General features: G+C 42.8%; 1 protein-coding gene across 2 annotated transcripts in view; it reads right to left on the reverse strand.

Moving 5' to 3' along the window:
• The window catches only part of FYN (FYN proto-oncogene, Src family tyrosine kinase), a 237,726-nt gene extending 214,079 nt beyond the window's left edge, over nt 1–23,647 (reverse strand). For both annotated transcript variants that reach the window (XM_049899139.1, XM_049899112.1), the window contains exon 1: nt 23,557–23,647. The gene's annotated coding sequence lies outside the window, so the exon portion shown is untranslated. The remainder of the gene's footprint in view (nt 1–23,556) is intronic.
• Between the last annotated feature and the right edge of the window lie 278 nt (nt 23,648–23,925).

Below are 23,925 nucleotides of genomic sequence, written 5' to 3' on the forward strand. Positions count from 1 at the left end.
GAAGGTTTGTAACATGCCATTGCTATCCCGGGGGCATCTTCAGCACCCTGACATTGAGGGTACCCCTGAAAGGATTAGAAGGAAAGGGTCTGGTCTGGTAGAGAACAATGAGGGTTGGTTGACTGGGGTGAGCCATCTTGCCTCCCACATGGGAAGACATCATAGGGCTCACCAGTGCTATACATACTCTGTCTCACTACTTCATTCTTATTTACTTCATATAAATATTGGCTTTACCTCATTATAAAGGTAATATACATGCTCACTGATAATTTGGAAAATACGGAACCTCTGTCACCATTTTGGAGCTTTTCCTTTTTGGCCAGTTTTTCCACGCACACATAAATATGAACATTCTACTCTAGCACCTCCACCTTGCACATCACAAACTGACGGCACACACAACTTCTGACAGAGGCAAACAAAAGCAGGAGGTTCCCCAAACACGTATGATTTATCTAACACCATGAACCACAAGGTCTATTTCAATTAAAACTCAAAGCCCAAACCCGCTGCCTTTGAGGTACAAAACATATATTCTACCACCTAAAGAAGCCCCTCACCACTGACCCATAAACTGCTCTCTACTACATAGAATTTGGACCCAGCCAAGGAAAAAGCAGATGGTCTGGAAACCAAGTTCCATCCCTAACTCTGCTATTTGCTCTGTGACTGGGAAGGTGGGTTAAGGGTGCAGCAAGGGTCAAATGTCAAAAAACCCAGGCAGGCAGGCACCACAAATGAATAAGCAGGTGAGATGGGGCTAGGGTAAACTGGAGCACCTGCCCCATCCAAAGAGGCCAGGTGCAACACTGCTTCCACAGGCTTTTGCCATTAGAGAATGTAGGCTTGGTTGTGTCAAATCTTCCAAAATCATAATTTTTATACAAATTATCCAATTAAAAAACATTGGTTTAAATCTTAAAAATGCATCATGCTGCCCAACAAATCATAAACGAAGGTACAATCCAGCCCACAGCCTATGTTGCTATCATTAGAAGTCAGAGGTCTATACCTCCATTTCTCCTTCTGCTAAATAGGAAAACTGTCTGCTATCTGCCCACCACTTGGGGTTTATCTGAGGACATAAAGGGTTTTTTATTATCAAGAATATAATATAATAATACAAGTACATTCAGATCCACAAAGCAGGGTAAAACACATAAATTGCAATAGACTTAACAGATGATGATATGACCCACTGACCAAGTGCTGCCAGCAGGTTAATGAAGGACTCAGACCTACCCACTAAATTTAGCAATGGAGAGGTCATTGGTGACCTTCATGAGAGGAGCTTCAGAGGAATGGTGCGTGAAAGCCTGACTGGAATGGCTTTGATTTTTTTAAAAAACACTTTGTGGAGACAAATGGCATAGACAACTCTCTCAAGAAGCCCTGCAACAAAAGGAAGCAGAGAAATGGGGTGGTGATCATAGGAGAATATCGGTACAGAGAGCATGTTTTTAAGATGGATGAAATTACAAACACTTATATGTTGATAAGAATGATCATCGTATTAAAGCAAACAAACAAAAAACCTAAGTACCAACTAGAGGAATTGTGTCAGTAAAATACTAGACAGAATTGGGTGCAGTAAAAATTTGATTAGGTAAGAGTTTAAGAAGTTATACAGGTTTTCCCAAAGACTTCAGGAAAAAAAAAAAAAAGCCTTTACTACAACACACATTGCTCCACATTTTACACTGTGCCATTTCTGTATTTGTCCTTTTTAGCCTACTTCTATCACAGTCTCTCTTTGCTCAAATACATTAGTTGCCATGGAAACGATGTCATAGTGTATAAAACCACTCGCTGTCCTTGGAAAGGCATTCATGATAAAATTGAATGGTAGCATGTTTTAAAAAGAGAAGCAACAGAAAGCAATTCTGTAAGAACACAACAAAGTCTCACAATCATAACTTCTAAGTATTCCTCAACCACCAACATCATATGTCCCTGAGATAGTCATATCAGCTTTTGCATCTCAGTTTCCCCCAAGCGAACCAGAGAAGCATCCTTCCTCCCTATATAGGCCAAAGGTAAGTAAAACAAAATCTCTATGTTTCCTCGCTGAGTTGGCTCTGGGCTGGGAGACTGGAGGCAGAATGGCTTGTATGCATCATTAACACCTCTACTGATGGAGAGGATTTCGTCCTGTGATAGATTTTGTTGTCCGATTCTGTTATCACAAATGAAATAATATTTGGGACACAGAGATTTGGACTTGAATTTCCTTATTGCCATGGGTTAACAAGACACTCCACTCCCTCTTTTTTGCTTTCATTGACTTAAAGTAGGCCACATTCATTCCTTCAAGAAAAATATATTGAACAGCTCTCATGTGCCACACTGGCAAAGAACAAAGATGGGCAAGGTACGTGTTCCCTGGAAGCCTAAAATCTAGTGGAAGACAGTCAGGTGAGAGCAGAAAGTGCACCAACCAGTTGTGCCATGACCCATGCTGCATTCTGAGATGCACAAAGCACTGGTCAACAGAAAGTTATAGGTTCAGTGTACATGACATATTTTCGGCGGGGGGGGAGGGGGACCTGTTTAGTCCCTGGGTGGCACAAATGGTTAAGTGCTAAACTACTAACCAAAAGGTTGGCGGTTCAAACCCACCCAGGGGTGCCTCAGAAGGCAGACCTGGTGATCTGCTTCTGAAAAGCACAGCTAGAAAACCCTATGGAAGGCGATCTACTCTGACATATGTGTGTCACCATGAGTCAGAATCGACTTGATGGCAACTAACAACATAGACCTTCTAGGAGTCCATGAGTGGTATAAATGGTTAACCTGTTAGGCTGCTAAGCAGAAGGTTGGAGGTTCAAGTCTAGCAAGAGTTGCCTCACAGGAAAGTTCTGGCAACCTACTTTCAAAAAAAATCAGCTATTGAAAACCCTGCAGAGCCCAGTTCTACTCTGACAGACATAGAGTTGCCATGAGTTGTAACCAACTCAACAACAACTAGTTTGACTTATAGACCTTCTAAAGTACAGTCTGAATACTCTTGTTACAGTGTTTTTGTCATTTACGGAATGGTTATGCTATTTTATTTTGCAATATCCCTTTCAGCAGCAATGAAAAAAAAAAAAAGTGCAAGTTTAATGAAAAATTAAGTACCAAATTTCTGTTTCTCAAGAAAGTCGATATGAATGCATAACTTGCATAAATGTTTGTTGACATTTGCTATTCATGATGGGACCTGTAGTGATATTACTGACCACAGGATCCACAAGTCACAAATCTGCTAAAGAAGCATCAGCAACTCGTTCCAACGTTAGCAGTTATTGTAAGACTATGTCTGAAGGGAAGATTTCTTACATGCAGCTGTGGTAGTTCACCCCTATAGTGCTTAAGGAGCATTACTTTTTTTTGTTTAGATTTTTTATTTTTACTTCAGGGGTTTTATATGCATATATGAAAAATGAAATGATAGCTTTAATATGTGGCTTCATTAGCAGAAGAAAAACTTTCACAGACAGTTAAATGATGTCAGTTTTATATCAGTATTATCAGCTCTTTTAAACAGGAAAGCAACTAATTCCAATAACGGTTTGATTTTTTCATTGATTTCATGGATCAAAATAAAGCTTATGGAAGTTCATTCCTGTCACAGGTGAAACATCTCATGTTATTGTGAATGCTGCTGTAAACTGTAAAAAGTTCAACACTGGAGGCAAAATTATTTGTTTTTGCAGTGAAGATACAAATACAAATTTTGCAATGGCAAAAAAAAAAAAATGTTCTTGCTAAAATCAAAAAGCCTATGGAGCAGAAAGTTATTTGGAATTAGGTATGGCACAAGCATAGTTCATAACTGCATCCAAACATGAGGTTAAAAAAAAAACAAAAACCAAACCCGTTGCCGTCAAGTAGATTCCGACTCATAAAACTAAAAAAACCAAACTTGTTGCCGTCGAGTTGCCTCCAACTCATAGCGACCCTATAGGACAGAGTAGAACTGTCCCACAGGGTTTCCAAGGAGTGCCTGGGGGGTTTGAACTGCCAACCTTTTGGTGAGCAGCCATAGCACTTAACCACTACGCCACCAGGGTTTCCTTCTGACTCACAGCAACTCTGTATTCTAACAATTGCAAAAACAAAACAAAACAAAGTAGCTATTGTAGAAATTGACAAATATTTCTACATGAAACCAGTTAGAAAAACTGAACCACAAAATTTTTGTGACAAAGTGAATGGTGAATACAAACAACATTTCAGCATGGCAGTACATGCCTTCTCTTCTGTCACTTGTTATTATCAATCAGGTTTTTAAAATGTTTGAGAAACAACTTTATAAATCAACCTATTACCAGTTTCTGTCAAGCTGATTCCAACTCATGGTGACTCCATGTTTGTCAGAGCAGAATTATGCTCTGCAGGGTTTTCAATGGCTGATATTTTAGAAGTTATCACCAGGCCTTTCTTCCATGGCACCTCTGGGTGGGCCTGTCAGTTAGCTGCTGACTGCTTAACCTTTTGTACCACCCAGGGATTCTAGAAATCAACCTAGGTGTGCCCTAATGGTATGACAGGTGAGTCCTTTAAAGTTTGAGTGTGTTGTGCTCCAAACCAGCTGGAAGCATCTTATCAAAGCATTCAGTGAATGAAGCACCAAAACACTTCAGCTTTTGAAGCTTTTGGCAAATTAGTTATTGAAAACTAAATCTGCAAGTAGGAAGATGCTGAAATTTATCCCAACAAAAGCAAAAGAGGAACAAATTAAATGACGAGAACTTAAAACAGTGTCAAAGATTTGATTCTGAAATTATGATGTTTCGGAATATCACAATTTTTGACAGTCTTTTGATGAGCTCCTAGTTTTAACTGGATACATTTATATTTTGTACCAGAATGGAGTAAAATTGAGAAGGCTATGATCTTGTGACATCTTAATTTGGCAAAACATTTAAAAGAAAAAAAACCACAGTGCAATTTATTTTCATGAGCTTTGTCTTATAAAAATACTTGTTGAAGATACAAGCATTCTGAATAAAGGCATGAGGTATGTGAAAATATTTGGATTAAAATATTTACACATTTGAACACACACACACACAAAAAGTCTGGGAAGAGTCTCCCTTTAGCAGAATTTGCTCTGAGCTTGCTAAGGGTTTTCCATCTATTTTCTCAATTAAAAATACTGTGATGGTCCTCATAAAGTCAAACACAGAATTACCGACCCAGCAATTCCACTTCTATGAACAAACCCGAAAGACTTGAAAACAGGTACACAAACAAATATATGTATATACATGTTCATAGAAGCAGTAGTCACAATAGCCAAAAGGTAGGAACAGCCCAAAGGTCAGAAACAGCCCAGAGGTCCATCCACAAATGAATGGATAAACTAATTGTGGAATATACATACAAAGGAATATTATGTATGAATATTATTCATAAAAAGTAATCAAGTACTGATACATGATACGACAGGGTTGAACCTGGGAGAACATTAGGCTAAATGAAAGCCAGACACAAAAGGTCACGTATTACATGACTCCATTTATATGAACTATACAGAACCACTAAATCCTCAGAGACAGAAAGCAAATTGGTGGTTTCTAGGGACTAGGGGATGAAGGGAGGAATGAGGAGCAACTTCTTAATGAGTTTTCTTTTGGGATGATAAAAACGCTTTGGGACTACACGGAGGTGGCAGTTGTACAATACTGCAAATATACAAATGGCACTGAATTGTTCACTTGAAAATGACTAATTTTATATTATGTGAATTTCACCACAACTAAAAAAATATGGCATACACAAAAAAGTGAACTGAAGATATGAACAACAAGACTGCAGGTAGCTATGAGAAACTTAAAAACAACACATTCTTCAGAAAAATATCAGTGACATAGATACTAGAGAAATACATGGCTAAAAAAACTGCTTTAAGTGAGTGAATGTGTATCAGGAATAATGACTATCTTATGTCCTTTTAAATTAGTTACTACAAAAAGAGGTTTCTTTTGCTCTAGTGTATATGGACATATGTTTTTCAATTTTATTTTTGAAAAGATTTTGAATAGAACTTTTTCAGAGGTTTGTAAACACCATAAAAATAATATGTGAGTTAATAAAGGAATATTTTTTAAAGTCTATAATTTTCATTATTTTAGTGACCTCTTTCAATAAATTAATTATATAGTTCCCCTATCTCTAACTCTCTCTTGGCTGCCACTGACAAACAAGGAAAATATGAGATGTATTTACGTTTTGAGAAGATTTGCTCAAAGTGCCACAGTATTTTTTCTGGTAGGAAAACACGTAAGAAGAAGCATGTCCCCAACAGGCAACTCTCTACGTCATCCCTGCTCCCCCCTCCTCAAGGCACATTTTTTAAAGCAAGCCTAAAGATTTCCCTTCCAAAATTACTAGGTATTTCACGAAACAGCAGGTTTTAAAACACATCCTCTTAAACGCACCGTCAACCTCATATGAATGTCAAAGAGAGATGAAATGTAATTAAAAAGAGCTAACTGGTTTTTATTCCCCTCTTTCATTTGAGTGTTCTGGTAACTGCTTATGAATTATACTTGGAAATGAATCCCTTCATAAACTGATACTTTATTTAGTACACGAGGACTGAATAAAGATAAAGGAAGTACATTTTCCCTTACATTCAAAGACCATAATTTCTAGTATTCACCCTGTACCTTTACAGTATAGAAATGGAAGAAGCACACACAGTAAAAATTTGCCTGTAGTCTTCAGAATCCCAAGAAGGTTGCTTAGAGGAAAGGCTGACATCCTAATGCTTTCCACTGACCCGAGGCACCAAGGTCCTTCCTGCCAGGATACGCAGAAGAACTACAGTTAGTAAAACAAAGGGAGGCCAAATTCCACTACACTTTCCGCAAATGGACAAACTCTCCTCCCAAGTCCCTTGAGAGGCCCAAGTCTGCAACTTCTTGCCCAAGTGACAATAGTACAAGTACGCCAAGCCAAGATTTACTCCAGGAAAAACAGCTTACTATAACAGAACAAGAAAGTAAATTTGTATCTCCCCCACTCCAAAAAAAAAAAAAAAAGTTTAAAGTACAGCACAATGCAGTGTGGCCAGTTTGAAATTGATACTTAGTACTCAGATGGATACAAAAGGCCTTAGTTTATTTCTTCACAGTTGAATTCAATTTGATCAGAATTATTGCCTTTCCCCTCTGGTATCTTGCCACTTAAAGATATTTAGTTTCTTGGGATTTAAAACTTCAGTTGCTTGGGGGCAATTAGTCAAATTAACTCACTTCAAACTGCCTCTCAGGGCCGTGTTCTTTTCCCTTTCCCTCTTCCTTTCTGAGGGATGATTACAGACCATCCCAGTGATGGAGGAGAGGAGTCAGGTCCAGGTGCTGCTCTCCAATCCTTGTTGGCTTTTGGGGAGTCTCAGCCCTTGTTTTGGGTGCTGGTCTGGTTCTGCCAATGATGAGTGGTCCGATGTGTCCTTGGGCACATGGCAGTATACACAGATGGCGCTGCCCACATCCCAGCCACAGAGTCCAGCAGTGAGACTGGCATACTGGGTGCCCTCTGCATCCTTACCCCAGACCTCACATGCCCCAAGAATTCTCAGAACCTCCACATTTGCCTGAGGGGGCACACAGGGCCATCAGGATTTCCCTCATGTCACATGTGGGCTGTGAGGTACTGGGACGGGACACCATCTCAGACCTTGCTGCCTCTCCTAATCACACCCCACTGTACAGCACACTACAAGATGGTTTCTGTCCAGAGTTCCAGGCAGGACACAGGGTACAAGCGCTCTCTGCTTGAAGACTTCCCTGCACCCACCCAAGGTTTCTTTTCACCTCCTCAGACAGAAAAGCCAGGGGAACAGGATGTTGGATCTTAGCACCCATCTACTTCTCAACTCTACTCTCCTCCAAACTCTGAAAGCCCCTCCTCTCAACCCAGGAAGAGATATTTTCCTTCCTGTGCGACTGGAAACTACGCTGCATCCTCCCTACTGCACGGCTTAATGTACGATAGATGCCAGGCTTTCTGAGATTTGGCTCCTTGGAATCCACAAATCATTTTTCTTCTAACAAAGCCTGCTTCTTTTAAATGAAGGCCTGGGCTTTCGTAACTGGTCTCTGGAACATGCTTCAAGGGCCTGTTTTGGAAGTCAAAAGCTGAACACTGTCTTCTTTGTCCTTGACCATGTTCTGTCCTCCCCCTGAAGTAATGGACTCCTCAGCCTCAATGGATGAGATTCCCAGGGCAACAAGAATTGCTAGGAAGGGAAAGTTAATTTAAATGCCAGTTCGAAATATTATCCCTACTAAGCCAGCTGGCCAGAATGCAAGGTCTCAAAGGGTCCAGAACACCCATTCAGGATTTAAAAGGAAAAAAGAGTGCAACACACTAACACGTCATTCTTCCAGAAGATATTATTTATACATATACAATATTGACACCGGCATGTGCTGAACATGAACAAACTGGAATACACGAGCTGCTGACATGGGCAAAGGGGCCTATGACTTTCAGTTTCTTGAATTCTTCATGTCTAATGTCCTTAATCTCCATTCACTCACCAGGAAGCGGCCCTTGCATCAGCATCATTTTGGAATACCCCACTTCCCTGGAAGTCTCCCTTCCTCCATACCTGCTGTGTTCATTCTTCACCTTCCTGAGACATAAGACCCTTCTTTATCTTACCCATTACCCCAATCCCAACCTGCTCCCTATCAAGCCTAAACCCTATTTTCGGCTCCTTCAATTGATGCTGTCTTTAATCTCTCTTAGAATATCATACTCTTTGACTGTTTTTGTTAGCTGCCATGGAGTCAGTTCCGACTCATAGCAACCCTATGTACAACAGAACAAAACACTTCCCATTCCTGCGCCGCGCCCACAATTGTTGTTATGCTTGAGCCCATTGCTGCAGCCACTGTGTCAATCTATCTTGTTGAGGGTCTTCCTCTTTTTGTTGACCCTGGACTTTACCAAGCATGATGTCCTTCTTCAGGGACTGATCCCTCCTGATAGCGTGTCCAAAGTATATAAGTAAGATGCAGTTTCGCCATCCTTGCTTCTAAGGAGCATTCTGGTTGTACTTGTTCCAAGATAGATTTGTTCGTTCTTTTGGCAGTCCATGGTACTCTTCACCCCACAATTCAGAAGCATCAGTTCTTCTTCTGTCTTCCTTATTTATTGTCCAGCTTTTGAACCCATATGATGCAATTAAAAATACCATGGCTTGTGTCGGGTGCACCTTAGTCTTCAAGGTGACACCTTTGCTTTTCGACACTTTAAAAGAGGTCTTTTGCAGCTGATTTGCCCTTTGCAATATGTCTTTTGATTTCTTGATAGCTGCTTCCATGGGTATTGATTGTGGTGCCAAGTAAAATGAAAACCTTGACAACTTCAATCTTTTCTCCATTTATCATGATGTTGCTTATTGGCCCAGTTGTGAGGATTTTTTGTTTTCTTTATGTTGAGTTATAATCCATACTGAAGGCTGTGGTCTTTGACCTTCATCAGTAAGCACTTCAAGTCCTCTTTACTTTCAGCAAGCAAGGTTGTGACATTTGGATAACATGCAGGTTGACTATTTAAACCAACTTCCAACTCTAGGTCACCATCAAGATCAGATTTTCCATTTCAAAGTGAAAAACACTGCCAGGCAACGTCACAAAACCTGGCTAAAGGAAACCGTTAAAAACACCTGAAAATTCCAATGGGGCCTCACTACTTCTCTGTAATGCTTTTACTCACCTATTAACACATAATCCTATATTTTAGTGGATATTTAAACCTTTTCTGGATTCTTCAAGCCCCCTCTCTTTTTTTCTAAATCCTGTACCTTTGAATGATGGCACAGCCTCCAACTTTATTCCTTCAAACCACTTGTATGCATAAAAATTTCACTGTATATCCATTTACCTTGCAGTGATGGCTGAAATCAAACCTGTAAAGCACCTAGCACTGTGTCTGCCATTTGTTAGGCATACAACCTTGTAAGTACCTTTCCATCTTTTCTTTCTCTCCCCTTTATCTTTTTCTTATTGCTACTTTTTATCTCTTTTAGGGTTAATTCTATATTCATCACGATCTCACCCCACTACTAACTCTGTTAATTCCTTTCCATCTATTCTCTCTTCTCTCTCCTGTTTCACCAACACCTCCCTCTTCGGTGGATCATTTCCATATGTTATAACTGACCCAGGTCTGCTCTGGTACGGAGCGCGGTAACAGTCTCTCCCTATGGTAGCAGTTCTGGATCTCAGTGAGCAAGCACATTGTTTTGGGGGTGGAGGCCAGGGTGTTTAATCCCCAGGAAATAGAAACGTGGGCACCCCAGACCTGGGAATTTAATACTTTTCCTTCAATGGACTCTTCCCCATGGCATAGCTAGGCTAAAGTACAATCACAGAATGTCTGTGGCTGTGGTTTTCCAAGTGTCATCCTGACTGGTCCTCATTTAGTAGTCTTCTACCTGTAAGAGAACTACCTCCAACTCTTAGCAGTCTGAAATCAAGAATCTGTTAAATAATGTGTACAAGACATTATTCAGGAACTACATGGCCAACCACACTTACATGAAGCGAAGGTATGTGTGGTAGATTATGCTTTGGACCTGATCTGCAAGCAGGATTAGAAGGTAGAATTATTGCATTTTTGCTCAAAAAGGTGGAACACAAGGTAGAACCCAAAACATTATGTACAACCCAAATCTGGACTCTAAACCATGACTCTGAGGATCTATTAATGCAGGAGACCTAATTCTTATTACCTATGGGAAGAAAGCTTACTTAAGATGCACCTCATTCCAGAAGTACTGCAAACAAGTGTAAGGCTTTCTAACCCTGAAGCTCAGAATCACAATCAACAAGCATTTAATAAATGCACTGTTTATTGTAGTGTTACACAGCACAAGGCAAACTAAGCAAGGTACACTCTCAGCCTTCTAGAAGTTTGCTACTGAAAATGGATGATATTGACACTGACATGTACAAACGTGACTAAACATTAACAAACTGGATAAATACACGAACTGCTGCTGATATGCCAGCAAAGGGGAAAGTGCATTTTGTCACAATGGCGTATGAGCTCCCACATTTAAGATAGTATTTGGGGTGGAGGGGCAGGGGCAGGAATAGCATTTAAATGATAGGCATTGCATGGCTAAGCAAGGAAAAAAAATACAGTAGCACTTTCTGAAGATCACAAAGATGTTTCAAAGAAGGTACCTTCCCCCTTTGGTTGTAGCAGTTTCCTTACATCCACAGAAAGTGTTCTTTTTGCTCTCCATCCTTAGATACATTCAACCTGGCATCCAGAGGAGGACTAGGCAGCGGAAGCCATTAATGAGGAATCACAGTGAGCTTTTCACAGAGAGCTGAGGAAGACTCTTAATAAGGGGCTGCCAAACACTGCCTGTTGTGCCATGTGTCTTTTGTTACCAAAATGGCTCAAGTAGTCCCTCCCCAACTGCGGAAAACACTTACAAAGCTTATTTTCCAAACAATCATTCTTTGGAAGGATATCCAAACAGAAGCTGTGGCTGGGCAATGTGAAATCATTACCTTGTATGATCTTAAGTCTAGGATAGAACTAAGATTAAACCTCCCCGCCCCCATGCTAAGGAGAAGCTTCAGATGATGATTCTACCAAGTAAGCAAAACCAACGCATGGAGAGGAAGGCATTCCCACAGCCAAAGCTGGGTGATGTGTGGCCGAGTGACTACGCTAAATGCTACTTTGAGAGGTCCAGAAACAGGTAGGTACATAAGAAATGAGCACCTGCTTTCTCCAGTTCCTCACCCCGCCTCACAGACTTTCAGGCACAATTCGGAGTTCCCATCTGCTCCTCTTCTCTCTTCCATCATCCACTATTATATTCTTTCAGTTTCTGAAACATTCTGCATTTTCCTTCTGCTCTTGGATATCATTTTGCACTATCGATAACTTCCCTTTTCTTAGTGACAACCTGATGGCAGAGAGCACAAAAGTAACAATTTCCCTGATCACCCAAAATTTTTAACAAAAAGCTCAAGATTCTGAACTAAGGATCTTTATATATATAACCAGTTAACCGGATGCCACGAAGTCAACCCCAACTCATGGTGACCCCTTTTGTGTGTCAAAGTAGAACTGTGCTCCATAGGGTTTTCAATCGCTGATTTTTTGGAAGTAGATCACCTGGCCTTTCTTCTGAAGCACCTGTGTGGACCCAAGCTTCTAACCTTTCAGTTAGCAGCTGAGCCCATTAACTATTTGCACCACCCTGGGACTCCTTAAATACACACCGTTCTCAAAATACAATGGTGGTTCCTGAAAGAGTCAAGGACATAGCCACCAAACATATGTATTGGTAAGGAATCAGGTGCCACCAGAAACTATAGAAGCCCAACATCCAAAAACATGCCAGCCCAGCCGCACAGATGCCTGGAGAGCCAGTTACACATTCCAGTGCCTTGATTCAGGGCCTGTCTGAATAAACATCTGCTGAAGATCTATACTGTGAATGGTATTGCACTATATGGTACAGGGGAAGAAAAAAAAAGGGGGTGGGTCAGCAAACATTTTTTGTCCACATGGGGCCAGCAGTTTCTTGAGAATATGGGACCTTTTGGAAACTCTATGGGGGCAGTTCTACTCTGTCCCATAGTGTCGCTATGAGTCGGAATCGACTCTACGGCACTGGGTTCATATGTAAATTTCTAGGAGACCTGGAGTCTGATCTAAACTAAATTGGTAACCAAATGTATGACCTTGGGCAAGTCACAAAAATCGTCTGACCCTTGGATTCATCAAATCAGGATTTTACTAACGATAATTTTTTTTTTTTTTTATAAGGCATCATTTATTAGTGGGCAACTGAGAAATACAAATGTTCAGTCAAGTGAATGAGGAGATGAGGGGAACCTTGCCAGAGTTGGGATTCCAGCTGGACCTTGAAAAATGAGTAGAATTCTGAGAGAAAGGAAAGCATAAAGAATTCCAGGAAAGGAAAACAAAGGCCAGAACATATATTCCATGTGAACAAGACAGTGGACTGACATCTGGCAGATCAAGAGTTAATGTATGGACTATGAGGTGAGCATGTATGTCTGAATAAGATCATGGAGACAGTAGAAGGTATAAGGAGTTTGGTCTTTCTCTACCTATCCACTGGGTTATGAGCAAAGGACAAGGGAAAGAACCAGGATCCACATCAGCACATCTATTTTGACACTGACCAACACCTCACTCAATCTAAAAAGTATGAGAGTGAAGTAACCATAATAATCCTTACTTGCAACCCATGGGGGAAGTCTGGAGAACACATGTCAAGAGAATACAGACTGGGCAACCTATAATCAGAGGTATACAAAGGACAGCCACCAAACCCATTGCCGACGAATCGATTCCTACTCATAGTAACCCTACATGACAGAGTAGAACTGCCCCGTAGAGTTTCCAAGGAGAGCCTGGTGGATTCAAACTGCCGCCTTTTCGTTAGCAGCTATAGCACTTAACCACTACACCACCAGGGTTTCCAGGACAGCCATAGCACTGCCATTTTCATGTAGATGTAGAATGGCAGCATGTTAGAGTCCATTATTTTACATATGAGAGCAATGAGGAGCCATGATTATATTTCTAGGAGGTCAAATGAAAGGTGATAGCCTCCAAGCTGTGAGAAAGTAAAAAGAGAAACCATGAGCAGAAATTAGCACTTTTTCAAATATCCTTGTGCCTATGTATGGGCTTAACTATAGACAACATATCACACAAGTTCTGGAACAAAATTAAAATAAAACTGGAACAAAAACCAAATCTTACAAGTGACAACATTTGAAATTGTTATTGCTTCTAAATAGACACCACGTTTGTATGGAACTGAAGCAACCTGTTGCTGTTTATCTGCCTTTTCAGCAGAATTTAAACTGGGCAAGATTTCAAGAAATACAAACTCAGTAACTTTTTCTGGGGATTAAAAGAAGAAAGGATTGGGGAAAGCGCCCTAGGCTTTGTTGTGGGAAAGGAGAGCTGGCTCGTTTTTTAATTTTCCATAAAAGCCCTACTTTTCTGTATAAAGCAGATGGAATCCTTAAACAACTCCATGTCAAGCCTGCTATTTTTGGGCACCTCAAAGATGGAAGCTCTGAAGAAAATGAAAGTGAATTCATCAGATAAAACCCCACCAGCACATTTGAAAGGAGCAGGTGCTTAGAAATCTTTAAAATATGTGAAGAGGTCTTTCTGTGACAGGTTTATGATCCTCAGCCTCCCCTCGGGCTGCTACTCTCTTTGACTCTGGCTGCTTGATGATTTTCTACCACTTCACTGCCTGCTCCAACCACTGTGGCTGAGATTCACTGTGCTTTGCTTCATCCCTTGTCTTCCAGAAGCTGCCTCCCTAAGACCCTTCTATTTTCAACGCCAGTTCCATATCCAGAAAAAATTTCAAAATGTTCAACTCAGGCCACCCCAAACCTACTGAACTTGAATGAAACCTGGGAATATGAATTCCATAAAATCTTCAGAGAATATTCATGCAACCACTGCCCTGGAGCACTTTTCTGATCATGAGGTAAGACCTGAGTTCAATATATTTTGTTTGCTGTCCTGCCAAGACAGATAGAAGAACAAGAGAGCTGACATTTATTGTGCACTGGCCCTGGTGACATAGTGGTAAAGAGCTACGGCTGCTAACCAAAAAAAGTTGGCAGTTCAAATCCACCAGGCACTCCTTGGAAACCCTATGGGGCATTTCTACTCTGTCCTATAGGGCCGCTATGAGTTGGAATTGACTCGATGGCAACAGGTTTGATCTTTTTTTTTTGGACTGTGAGGTACTATGCTGGAAGCGGACAGATACTACCTCCACTTCACAGAGTTTATGATCTCATTTGAGAGATGGAACAAGTCTAATGTTAAGGGGATATATACACCACAGAGCCAGGCTGCTTGTGTTCAGAACCCAGCTCTGCTGTTTACTAGCTGTGTGACCCTGGCTAAATCATTTAATTTCTATGCCTCAGTTTCCCCATCTGTTAAATGAAATAATAACTCATAGAATAATGTGTTGGGTGTTGGCAAATCAGCCACCAAGATACAGTCCCTCACTTCCACAAGTCAGCGAAAAAGACCACTCTATCCACCCACTTCCTCCCAGCTGACTCAACTCTGCTCCACATGTCATGCTGTGATGAGGGTGATGATCAGGGTAACCAAGGGCTATGGAGCCCAAAGGTAAGAGCAAAGGGAGGGTTTCCTAGGAGGCAAACCTTGAGCAGAGGCATCAAAAGGAGCAGGGTTTTCACAATGGGATAAAGGTGCCTTTGTATCCTGCAACACCTAACACAGACGTAACTGCAAAGCAAAGAATGGGCAATCATATCTTTGGGGCAAACGCATACATGGGTTTGAGTCAGACAGACCTGGCTTCACAAGTTATTAGCCGTATGACAATGGGCAAGTTACTTTATGTTTCTGAATCCCAGTCTCCCCTTTTGACCAATGGGGATAATAATACCTGCCTCATAGAGTTGTTATGATTAAATAAATCACTTTACGTCAAGAACTTAACACAGGCCTCCGGGGCTCAATAAAATGGTAGCTGTTATTTTTATGGTGTATTCAGAGAGGGGTGAGTAGCTGTGGTGTGCTATGTACTTTTTACACTAACATGGAGAGGGGTATACAGGCCAGAAACAAGCAGAAATGCTTTCTAAACTGAAAAAAGCAATCGCCTAAGACTTTCCTGTTCTCTAGTTTTCCCCTGCCCCTTCTACTTAGCAGGCACTCAACGCACATCGGCCCACCTAACTGGGCGCTGGTTGAGATCAAAGTTTACAAGGGCACAAGTGATGATCTCTGCTTCCTAAAAATACCCAAGAAAAGGACCCAAGTCATGTTTCACATCCAGAGTAAGGTACAACACAGGTCATTCTGAGAGCTGGCTGAGGCAAATGAGCAAGTGCTTTCATCCAAATAGTATGACAACGCAGGGCCTTACAAACATTGTTAAAGTTTCATGAGTCAGTAAGCATTATCTTTTCTTCCCACGTTTTTATTAGACCATAAATCTAGTTCAATTTATATCTTTCTAGGATTACTGTGTTCTAATCAAGTCCAAATTGTCTGTACTGCGTGTCACCCAAGTCCATTTGGATAATACTGTTCAGGCTACTCCTGTGTTTTTAGTAGCTAAATATTAGATTTGCTCAAACAGTAACACACACAAGAGAAATTACACTCCTCTAAATAACTCAAGTTGCTTTTTTCCCATAGTAACAAAGCACATACCTGTGTTTTCTTTTCCTCCTCCACAGATGACATTCTCAAGTCAAACTCAAGGGATTTACATTGTAAATGGGTTTAAATTCTGGTTATCCGACTAAAACAAAAGAAACCCTTTTAAAGGGCTAACTTCAGAGGGCTTTCATGTTTTCCATTCTCAATAAAGAAATCTGCATTTCTTAACAAGATTTTCTTAAGAAAAAAAAATACTGTTTTCTAGCACACCATATAATTTCCCACCTTTTCTAACAATTCTGGAACTGACAACCACCCAAATCTCTCCTAAAATATTCAAAATTTACCTACATGCACACAATATATTTTCATTTTTTTTTAAGGGATTACATATCTATATATATGTGCATGTATATATATTAAAAAAATTTTTTTAATATATATACATACATATATACTTAAATACACATACATATATATACATATACACAATTACACACATATATACACATACATATATATGTATACACATATATGTATATTTGTGTATATATATATATTTTTTATATGTATATATATGTATGTGTATATAAGTATATAAGTATGTATATATATACAGAAACCCTGGTGGCTTAGTGATTAACAGCTATGGCTGCTAACTAAAAGGTCAGAAGTTCGAATCTATCAGGCGCTCCTTGGAAACCCCATGGGGCAGGTCTACTCTGTCCAATAGGGTCACTATGAGTTGGAATTGACTGGATGGCAATGGTTTTTTTTTTATATATATACATACATACGTGTGTGTATGTGTATAAACGATGGTAGCAAACATATGTGTTGGACACTGTTCTGAGTGCTTTACATTTATTCATTCATTGAGTTCTGACAGCAACCCTTTGAGGCTATAATCTCCCTTGTAAAGATGAAGGGAGGCAGAAGGAGATTGGGTAGCTTGGCCCACCTCACACAACTGGAGGTAGAGCCAGGACCCTGCCCTAAGCGCTTGATCTTAACCATACCTCTCACCCGGGCTGAAAGGCTCAAAACTGGCTTTAAGTGGTAACCTTGTCACTGGGTCTTTCTGTGACCTGGAAAAAGTCACTTAACCTTTCTGGGCCTCATTTTTCCTCATAAATAAAATGAACACATTGGACTACGTGATCTCTAAGATGCTGGGTTCCATGACCTTGTGCCCTTAAAGACTCTTGGAGAGGAAATTGTCCCTTATGATGGTTCATTCTGCAGGTTTTGGTATACGTTTCTACCATCTGGGGAGTGGCAAATTTTTATATTTCCTCCCACCTGTTCCACTGATGCTGCTCTGGCCGGGTTCGGATATCTCTGAGGCTAAATCCAACTGTGCTCTTCACTTCCTACCTTGCTTAACCTCTGGGGCCTTGTCTACTAGCTCTTCTCCTGGGGACCGGGACACCACTCTCTCCAGGGCTCATCCAATACCCTGGCCACACTTCTTCCATTTGTAGGCTAGGCGCCTCCTCCTCTGTTTTCGGGCTCATCCTCAGCCTTATCTGCTCTTTCTACTCTACTCCTTCCTGGTTGATCTTACATACTTCCATGGCTTCAAGTATTTTGTAATTTGCTGTTAACAAATATCTATTTAAGGCATAATCACTTCCCCTCATGCCAGCCAGACTTATCTATTTAACTGCCTACGAGGTTCCTCCCCCTGGAAGTCCAAATGCCCATGATGAAGTCATAATTTTACACACCCCACCCTCTGCTTTCGTACTGAGTTGCCTGTCTACATGTTTCTCTCCACCTCATTTCCCAAGGGCTCCTCTCTCTGCGCCCCCCCCCCCCCCATATCCTGTCTCACTCTCTCTTCTGTCTTTTTCTTTCCTTCTATCCTCATCTCCATTTCTTCCATTCAGGGCCTCATCAATTGCTCATCTGAGTTTCCATAACTCCCTCCCTGCCTTGGTCTTGCCCATCTCTGGTCAACGGCCCACACTGTGGCCAGGTGATTTTTATAAATTACAGATCAGATCAAAGCCACATCTCCACTTAAAAACTCTTAATGGCATTCAGGATAAAGTACTTACAAGAAGCTTCTCAATTTCTCCTCCAGCCCCAGCGTTTCCTTCTGTCCATCTCTCTACCACCCCCCACCTACCTTGAACTACTAGCAGTTTCCCAAAAGGTCTGTACATTCGCTCTCTAGGCTGCTCCTTCTGGCTGCTGTGGTCATTCCATAACACTCACCCAGCTACCCTGTGCTTCTCATCTCGCAGGCACCTTACCCTTTAGACAACCTTCTCTGCCTCATCATCCTGCTTTCCCGCCCCTCTGCTCCCTGCTGCATGCTCCTTCCTATCCTGTGAGGAGCCCTAGAATCCCAGCATTTATCGCAGTGATCAAGGATTACATTTTTTTTGCCCCTGAAGCATCTAGTTCAATGTCTGGTAGGTGCAATAACCAAATATGTAGGGCAAGTCACAAACTCATACAAACCTATCTGTGGACCATTGAGGGACTAGCTTATAATAAAGAATCACACATAATAAAACAATTTCTGGTATCAAAAATGCTTTGCTTTTCCATTTTTTCATTTTAAGGGTTGTGGATATAAAGTTCAATTTTCCATCAAACAGAAGTCTCAATTTCCAAAGCATTTTAGCCATACCCCTTATGGCACTTAACACATTTTATTTAATGCTACAATTATTTATATTGATATGTAGTATTTTGCATACTGTAGTGGCTAAGGCTGAGGGTGCTGGAACCAAACTAAGTGGGCTTGAATCCTAAGTGTACCACTTAGTACCAATATGATCTTGAGTTACTTAACCTCCTTTATTTCAATTTCCCCATTGTAAAGCAGGGATTATAAGAGAAACCACTTCATACCACTATTGTTCAGATTAGAGTTTCAAAGTGCTTGGCACATAGTAAATGCTCAATAAATGTTACCTATTATTTTCTTTTTATCTCCGGTAGCAAGCTGTGAGCTCCTGAGGAGCAAGGACAGCATAAGTATTCGTTTTCGTGATCCCCTCTCCCAGCACCTTGCACACAAACCTGCTGGGTTAATATCTGCAGAAGAGATGAATATAATGAACTGTTTACACAAAAACGTGCGTTATCATTTAGGACTGCAACAATGGACAGAATTGTTCCAACAATTTGGAGGCCTGTGGAGAACAGGAACTATCCAGGGCACTTGCCCCTGGAGGTCTGGAAGTATGTTTAATCTGCACGGAATACTCAGGCTTCACGGTCACCAAGAGTCAGGGCAGCCGGACAGAAGGAGGGGGGCAGCCGGACGGAAGGACTGGGCTGGCTGAGGTACCTCCCTGGCCATTAAGGCGCTGCCTGACCTGGGGCAGTGAGTCTCGCCTCTGCTACTGCTGTTGTTAGCTGCCCCTGAGATGGCCAGACTCACAACGACCTCACACGTACTGCGTGAAAATGCTGCCCAGGGATGTGCCATCCCCATGATGTTTGTGATCCACAGGGTTCTAACTGGCTGATTTTCAGAAACAGGTTGGCAGGCCTTTCTTCCTAGTCTTAGCCTGGAAACTCTGCTGAAACCTGTTCAGCATTACAGCAACATACAATTCACCACTGACAAATGGGTGGCAGCTGCGCATGAGGTGCTCTGGCAAGAATTGAACCTGGGTCTCCTGTATGAAAGGCAAGAATTCTATCACTGAGCCACATATATCTCCACCTCTCTGCGTTTGCTGAATTTCCTCTTCAGATCAACAGAAGGTTAATGTTGTTGATTCTGACTCATGCTGATTCCAATTCATAGGTGGAACTGTGATTTCTAAGGGCCCTCCTAGCCACTTAGGGAGTTTATAAAACCACCAGACAAAAACTAGGCCCAGGAAAATGCTGCTGGAATAAAAGAACCATATCAAAGCCGACAAAGGAATCATCGGATTACTGTTATCACAAGGGATTAGTGAGTGGGAACTGGCTACTTGAAACATGACAAAAAGCAAGGCTTTTGAAACATGCTTAAAATGAAGAGATATGAACATACAAAATCAAAAATAAAAGCAATGATGGGTACAGGATGTAGGTTTCCATTTAATTTAACGTCCATCAGCCTACAAACTCCTTGAGGGCAAGGACTGTGCCTTGTTGAGTGTCACAGTGTATGGCAAAACTGTTCACCAAAAATACTGTTCTTCTTGTCATTTTTTCTGGGCTCAAGGCTAAACTACATTTCCAGGTTCCCTTGCAGCTAAATGTGGCCATATAACTAGCCCTCACTTAGAGAAGGAGAGTGGAAGTGACACATGTTTCGGGGCCAAGGCATTTAAAAAGTGGGCGCATTCCTCTACTTCCTCTTTTGTCCCTTCTGTCAGCTGAAACTAGGTTACAATGGAACTTTAGGGGAATGGTGAAGCTATAAGATAGGAATGTGGAACCCAGAATCACTGCATGGAGGAAATTCACTCCTTGGCCAAAAATACCCATTCTGAACATGAGAAAGAATAAAAGTCTATTGCTTTTGAGCCATTATATTAGGGGGGGCAGTGGGTTTTGGGTTACTTGCTAAATGGAATCCCTGGGTAATGAAAATGGTTAATGTGCTTGACTGCTAATGAAAGGTTGAAGGTTTGATTCCACCCAGAAGTGCCTTGGAAGAAAGGCCTGGTGATCTACTTCTGAAAAACCAGCCATTGAAAATGCTATGGAGCACAGTTCAGCTCTGACACACATGGGGTCACCATGAGTTGGAGTCGACTCAGCGACAACTAGTGGTAGTGATCTGTCAAACCTACTAACATGAGCCTAATTAATATGCAGTGCCTACTTTTTTTTTTTTTTTAACACATACCAAAGACTAATTCACACTAGAAACTACTGAGGTACCACTTGATAAGAGACAAGATAAATAAGGCCAGGTTCCTTTTCACGATGTGCTGACCAAGCAATGGTGGAAACACACACACCAAACATAATGTCTGCTATTGAAGCTTGAAAATAAAATAGTTCGGGGTGGACGGATACAGAGGAGGCACGATAACTTGTTTGGATGATATAAAATACGGAAGGCTTCACAGAAGAGATGACATTTAAGCTGGGCCCTGAAAGTTAAATAGGACTTTGCTAAGCAAGTCAGATGGGGTTGGGGATTTCAGACCCAGGAGAAAGCATGGAGCAAAAACACAGAAAGCAGAGTGTGGTTTTGTTCACACTCAGCCTTATGCAAGAAGTCTCTTTAACTTGGTCAAAAGAGTGTGAGTTTATTGTGCACTGACTCTCCTTCCTGGGTCTGGAATCAAACAAACAACCCTTTGTCTTTATAATACACTCATTAACCCATTGCTTTTTCTAATGTAAAAGTTCCACGATGAATGTCCTTAGAAAATGCAGAAGTAAACGTTTAATGAACCGTAACAGCTCCTTCCTAGTAAAAGTCTTTAAGAATAAACTTGTTCCATTACTTATAACAGTCAAGGAGCCATGTTCCTAGGAGTCAACACGTTCAACCTCAGCTTTGACACTATCCACTAAGCATGAAATAATCACTGGCTTACAAAATGGAACATAAGCCCCCAGATTTATATTACCATTTCCTCTTTAAGAGGAACGTCAAGCAGATGGTTTAGAGTTCAGTCAAAAGATTCTCTATATCCCTGTTCATATCTCACTGTCCCCAAAGCCTTAGATAGTTAACAAACCACTTCCTCTGAAAGTCCGTGGGTCTCTTCATCAGAAATCACAGTACCCATGGGGCAGGGACTGGGTAGAAAGAGAGCACAAAGGGTGGAAAGTATTGCAGTTGCTTGGGGGTGTGAGGAAGGATGTGGGCGTCTGAAGGCTACCCTGAAGCAGGGAAGAGACAGTCTCCAGCAGTCTTCCAAATGCCAATTCAATGCTGTTTTATTAATGTCCCTAGGTACTTATTTAAACCTAATGGTAAACCAGCATCACTGGGCAGACAAGATTCCTTTTCAAAAGACTTCAGCGCAGTGGCCTTAGACTTGGGAGAAGCAGCAAGTCAGGCTGCATCGCTCTTATCAAACACCAATTTAATTTTCTGACTTAGAAACAAAATTCTTCTGCTCCCACGCCAACTTATCGAACCCCAACTCATGGTACCCAATTTCAAAAAAAGAAGGTGGAGCTACCTAGAACACTAAAGCAACTCTTAAAAGACTGCTGTAATCATTTTCTCCTTGAATCTAGGAAACGCTGCAGCTGCCAGTCAACACTGCCGGTCCGTGAACACAGTAAAATGCCCCATGAACACAGCAAAATGCCGGCACCTGCCACCCTGCATCTGGGGCCTTTTATTTTTTGGTAAATGTGGCAGGAAAGACTCTCACAAAGAAGATCAACTGCTTCATCTGAGCGAAAGCGAAGCCCTAGGGAAGAGAAACAAGAAGCATCGGGCCCATCCTTGGGTACTTTGTGTGTCTCTTCTCTGTGCACTGAAAGAGCCCTTTGTGTCACACATACACACACACACCCGGGGAGCCTGTGTGATTTACTGGGGGAGGAGGGACAAGAAGGGTGATTTTATTATCCCTCTTCTCAACGAGTCTTAGCAATTCTCCTCCCTGGACCCAAGCTCGGTGGCCTCTTTCTGGTCCAGTCATCTCCGCCTGTGGCCGCAGAGATAAGAGAAGGGAGGCGACCAAACAAAAAAAACAGCCATCGATCCAGGGAAGCGGAGAGGAAATACAGCGATCGGCGAAGGGAGAAAGAAGCTTGAGGGAACAGCAGGAGTAGGGGGCAGAGAAAGAGGAGGGAAGGCTCCAGCACAGGGGAAGAGGAAGGGTGGGTGGGTGGGTGGGTGGTGGCACAGGAAGAGTGAAGGGGAGGATGGGGGAAGTACAAGGGAGGTGCCAGAAATAGGCAGAAGGATGCGAAGGGGAAGGAGACGGCCGCAGAGGGAGGAGGAGGCCGAGAGGTGGAGTGGGGCAGGGGTGGGGTGGGGTGGGGTGGGGTGGGGAGGGAAGCAGCACGGGGCATCAATTATTAAGTGATTACATCATCGCTGACATTAAAACAACACACACAGCCCTGGTTCCCGCGAGGGGCCCTGAAAGGAGGGCGGGGGCGGAGCCCGAGTCCCGGCCAGCCTCGCCCCCAAGCCAATTCCTATTCTCACTCGGCGCCGGCTCGCGGGCTGGGAAATGGGCCCCCATCCCTGCGCTGCCCCGCGGCGCCCTCCGCAGAGGTGTCCTCCCGCTTGGCCGCGGGAAGTCCCCGAGCACGGCCAGCTCCCCGGCAGCCCGCGGAGAGGCCGGGAGGCGGCGGCGGCCGAGGGACTGCAGCGCGGGGCCCCGCGGCGGGGGGGCGCGGAACCGGGGCGCCGAAGGCCGGGCGGCCCCGCAGCATCCCCACTGCTTCCCGCGCGCATCCTCGGCCGCTTACCTGCGCGGCGCTCAGGCTCCGGAGCCCATTCACATGGTCCTCTCCCCGCCCTCCTCCGGCGCGGCCAAGGCGGCTCCGGCGGCTACTCGGCTGGTCCCGGAGCCGGGGCGCCTTCCGAGAGAGCAGAGGGGCGGCGCCGGGGTTCCCCGGCCCGGCCGCCGGGTCCCTCTGTGGCGCGGGCGGCGGCTTTGTGTGAGCCCGGGAGCCCTCGGTGCGCGGGGAGAAGCGCCGCGCGCCCGGACGGCGGAGGACGCGCGGCTCGGAGAGCAGCCTGGCCTCTGCTCCGAGGCCGGCGGGCGGGCGGGCGGGTCTCGGAGGCCCTCGGCTCGCGGCGACCCCTCCTCCTCTCCCACGGCAGCCCCCTCCCCG

This window comes from Elephas maximus, chromosome 1 (genome assembly GCF_024166365.1).
Source record: "Elephas maximus indicus isolate mEleMax1 chromosome 1, mEleMax1 primary haplotype, whole genome shotgun sequence".
Classification (NCBI taxonomy): Eukaryota; Metazoa; Chordata; class Mammalia; order Proboscidea; family Elephantidae; genus Elephas; species Elephas maximus.